We start from the raw sequence: 5,014 nt of genomic DNA, 5'->3' as shown, positions 1-5,014 counted from the left end.
ACTTCATACAGAATGTAATCACTTAAAACTGTCTTTGTGTCACTCAGATAGTTCCATAGAGAACCATCTAAGTTGTTGCATGTACAATACACATAAACTGCATGTGCAGTTGTACAGTGAGTAAGATGCTGCATTATGTATGTTTCACAATTTCTTTAACCACCCACCTGTTGTAAACATCTGGATTATTTTCATTTTGGGCCCATTACAAATAAGGGTACTAAGAATATTTGTATATGGGTTGAGTGACGTGTTTCCATTTCTCTGGGATAAATGCCCAAGAGATCGATTGCTGGATCAAAGGCTAATTGTGTGTAATAGCAAATAAACATACGAAAAAAAGTTCAACATCACTGATCATTTGAGAGATGCAAATTAAAACAATGCTGAGATTCCATTTCACCCCAGAAAGAATGGCTGCTATCATAAAATCAACCAATAACAAATGGTGGCAGGGCTGTGGGGAAAGAGGAACACTGTTCCACTGCTGGTGGGAGTATGGACTGCTTCAACCACTGTGGAAATCAGTATGGAAATACCTCAAAGAAGTAGGACTGGAAGTCCCATTTGACCCCGCTATTCCCCTGCTGAGTATCTTCCCCAAAGAATTAAATGAATCATACCACAGCCATATATGTGCACCCATATTCATAGCAGCACAGTTTGTAATAGCTAAAACTTGGAAACAGCCCAAATGCCCATCAACTGGAGACTGGATGAAGAAAATGTGGTTTTTTATAAAATGGAGTATTACTCAGCCATAAAAGATGAGAAATTAGAGACATTTATAGCTAAATGGATGCCCATTGAGGTGATACACTTAAGTGAAATAAATAGGACACACATGTGTAAATACCAAATAGTTTCTGTAGTGTGAGAAACTGAAAGTGTAAATAAGGACTAAATGGTATAATAGATAATGTGAAATAGGAAGAAAAAGGGCAAAGGGGAAGGGGAAGTGGGAGGGGTAAGGGAAAGGAAAGGGAATGGAATTAATATGAGAAAATGAAAAGTGGAAACAAAGTCTTTGTAGATAGGGAGGGATGGAGGGGGTGAAGGGAGGGCAGGGGAAGGAAGAAAAATAAGAACCAAGAGAGACCATGTAAAGGTGCAAATTTCCAATGATGAATGTCATTATATTGTATACCTAAAATGTACCAATTAAATTAAATTTAAAAAATTTTAAAAGAAACAAACTGTTTTAGTTAGTTTCCATACATTCATTGTTAGAAGTAGATGTTCAATTGTATTTTAATAGATGATTTCACAGAAATGATTTTTGTGAGTTCATTGCTCATGAATAGAAATTAGATTGATTTTTTTTATGGTGATCTAGTATCCTGCTACGTTCTTTTGCATTTACATATTTGGTCTTGAAACTTCTTAAAGATTCTTCCATATTTGTTATGTAGACAATGATTACTTCATCTTCAAATGAGTATAGTTTGATGTCTTTCTTTTCAATCTGTATTACCTTACTCTTTTTTTTCCTACTGTAAGCGCTACCATTTTCAGTACAATGTTGAAGAAGTGAAAGTCCTTACCTTCTCATTTTTAGAAGTATGAAATTAGTTGTACAGGTTTTTTTTTTTTTTAAATGATCTTATACATTTTAGGCAAATTCCCTCTGAGGTAATTTCCTATAATTCTTACCTTGTAGACAGTTTTTTTTTTTTTTTAATCATGAATAAGTTTTGGATGTTGTTCATTTTTTTCTGCATTGTTTCATATTATTCTAAAATTTTCATTTTTACTCTGTTGAAGTATTGTTCATGATGATTAATTTTCAGATGTTGTACTCATCTTACCTACTGGAATAAAAACCATTTGGTCATCATATGAAATACCATTTACATAGTGTTAGATTAGCAGTGTCTGTAAACATTATTTTGAGCATATTTTGTCTTAGAACTATTCCTCTCTTGTTTCATATTTTTTTCTGTTTCATTTTTGTTCCAGAGCAATATTGGCCTGTTTAATTTTTGTTTCAACATAATACTGGCTTTGTAAAGGGAAATGAGAAGCAGTCTCTTGTCTTTTATTTTTTGGGTGAGACATGTAGTATTAGCATTAATCCTTGTCCAAATGTTTTGTAGAACTCCAATTTCTAAATGTTTGGAAATAATTTTGGGATAGAGGTTTCTTTTCTAGGTATATAAAATTATAAATTTAACATTCAGTATTTATAGGCTACTCAGATTATCTATTTCATCTTGATCAAATTTCCATGACTAAGGTTTTGGAAGAATTTGTCCATTTCTTCTAAATTGTCAAATTTGTATATATATAAACTTTTAAATTTTATTTTATTGTTATCATTTTATTGATGACATGTGTAGTTCTCTTATTTCACATGTAATATTAGCAGGTTGCATTTCCTTTTGTTTTTGTAGGTCTTATTTTTGGATATTTTTCAATTTTAGTATTTTCAAAAATCAAACTTTATTTTATTCTGTTTTATTCTTATTTTCAATATCATAGACCTAGCTCTTGTACTTATCACTGTCTTGCCACTATTTGTGGTTCATTATACTCTTCTTTCACTGGTTTATGAGGTACGAATGTTGATTGTTGATTTAATTTTATTTCTATTGTATTGATTTGGCACTATTTATTTTTCTCACAGCATACTTTGGGTGAATCCCATTATTTTGCTATGCCATTTTTTCCATTTTTTCAGTTATATATTTTTTATTTATTTTGATACTTCCTTATTTACTCATGGGTATTTTTGTGTGTTTTATATAATATCTGAGTGTTTAGAGATTTTCCTGGTGTAATTCTATTTGGTGCTTTCTCATTTGATTACATTATCTGAATTATTACAATTATTTTAATTTTTTTAAGACTAGGATTAAAGCCCACAATATGAAATCATTTGATGTGTGTTCTTTTTGCTCTTAGAAAAAAAAATGTGCACTATATTGTTGTCAGGTAAAGTGTTTTCTGTATGCTAATGAGATTCTATTGGATCCTGAATCCTAAGGCAATCTTATGAATAACAGTGAAGATGGCATGAATTTGCAAAACTACCTTGAACTGAGAAGTTAGATCACTGCAGTCTAGGTCAGAATAATCATTAGATGTGGAATACTTTTGGAAAAGGGGCATAGCCTCAGTGTAGGCATTTTTCTGTACTGAAAGTACAATTTTCCAAGAACTATTTCGTTGAGAGCTGCCAGCACCTCACACAGCCTTGTTGGAATGAGTCTTATAGTCCTTCTGGCAGAGGAGCTAGGTAGTTCATCACAGTAACCATTACTGAAAGAAAAGTTGTCTTTATTTGTGAACAATATTTTCTATAAAAATGTAAGCAACTTTTTCCTTGTTACTTCTGCTGTTTTCCGCTGCCATGAAGTGTTGCCCCTCTGCCACCCTGCCTTGGAGCCAGATGGTTATGGACTGAAACCTCTACAAACTGTGGCCAGCATCGAAATATTCAACCTTTTAGTGATGAAGATGCATCGATTGAAACAATGAGCCATTGCAGCAGTTACAGTGATCCTTCCAGTTTTGCTGAAGATGGACCAGAAGTCCTTGATGAAGAATGAACTCAAGAAGACTTAGAGCACAAGTTGAAGGGGTTAATCGACCTAACCTTGGACAAGAGTGCGAAGACAAAGCAGGCAGCTCTTGAAGGCATTAAAAGTGCACTGGCTTCGAAAATGCTCTATGAATTTATTCTGGAAAGAAGAATGACATTAACTGATAGCATTGAACGCTGTCTGAAAAAAGGGAAAAGCGAGGAGCAATACGCAGCCGCAGTGTTGGTTGGCCTCTGTGCTTTGTGTTCAGCTGGGCCCTGGAATTGAAAGTGAAGAGATTTTAAAGACTCTTGGGCCAATCCTAAAGAAAATATTTTGTGATGGAACAGCTAGTATCCAGGCTAGGCAAACATGTGCAACTTGCTTTGGTGTCTGCTCTTTTATTGCCACAGATGACATTACTGAGCTGTATTCAACTCTGGATTGTTTGGAAAATATCTTCACCAAGTCCTGTCTCAAAGAGAAAGACACTAATGGTGTTTGTAGCACCCCTTACACAGCGCTCCACATCAGCTTGCTTCTCTCGTGGATATTATTGCTGACCATATGCCCAATCAGTGAAGGGAAGAAAAGGCTGGCGATGCATTTCCATAAACTTCCAAGCCTCCTTTCTTGTGATGATGTAAACATGAGAATAGTTGCTGTTGAATCTTTGGCACTTCTGTTTGAATTGGCCAGAGAGATGGAGAGTGACTTTTTTTATGAAGACATAGAATCTTTGACCCAGCTGCTGGGGCTTTGGCTACAGATGGAAATAAACACCAGAACAAAGTGGACAAGAGAAAGCAGCGGTCCGTGTTCAGAGATGTTCTGCGGGAGGTTGAGGAACGGGATTTTCCAACAGAAACTGTAAAATTTGGTCCTGAACGCATATATATTGATACCTGGGTCAAAAAACACAGCCATGATACCTTTAAAGAGATTCTTGGATCAGGGATGCAGTACCACTTGCAGTCAAATGAATTTCTTCGCAATGTATTTGAACCTGGACCCCCAGTGATGCTGGACGCTGCAATGCTTAAAACAACGATTTCTCTTTTTGAAAGGCATTTATATAACTCCACGGCTTTCAAAGCACGGACAAAAGCTCGAAGCAAATGTCGGGATAAAAGAGCAGATGTTGGAGAATTCCTCTAGATTTTTTTGTACTTGACTGTTTTCTAATTTCTTTTCCTATTTTTAATGTATATAAGCCTTAGAAACAGTTTTTATCTTGGTCAAGTTATATCATTTTTGTAGTAGGGGTGGATTATATATTACTTCTAACTTAAGGTACAGTATTGTAAATGATGTTCTAATTGTTGAATATTCTCTAAATACAGTCAGTAATCATGAAAAAAATGTAAGCAAGACCAAAAACTTTCCTTTTTTAATTTTTGTACCGGGTTCGAACGTGAGACCTTGCGCTTCTGAGGCAGGCGGTGGAACCACTGAGCTAAATCCCCAGCCTGAAACTGTCTTAATCAGTA

The 5,014-nt window shown here is 35.1% G+C and overlaps 1 pseudogene; it reads left to right on the top strand.

Annotated features, from left to right (window-relative positions):
- Positions 1 to 3,426: 3,426 nt before the first annotated feature.
- LOC101720464 (interferon-related developmental regulator 1 pseudogene) lies at positions 3,427 to 4,799 on the top strand (annotated as a pseudogene).
- Positions 4,800 to 5,014: the final 215 nt, after the last annotated feature.

The sequence above is a fragment of the Heterocephalus glaber genome, unplaced genomic scaffold (genome assembly GCF_053883595.1).
Source record: "Heterocephalus glaber isolate CG9 unplaced genomic scaffold, H.glaber_assembly_v1.0 deba00000901, whole genome shotgun sequence".
NCBI classification, from domain to species: domain Eukaryota; kingdom Metazoa; phylum Chordata; class Mammalia; order Rodentia; family Bathyergidae; genus Heterocephalus; species Heterocephalus glaber.
The sequence above is the reverse complement of the archived record's forward strand: the minus strand, read 5'-3'. Positions and strand labels throughout refer to the sequence as shown.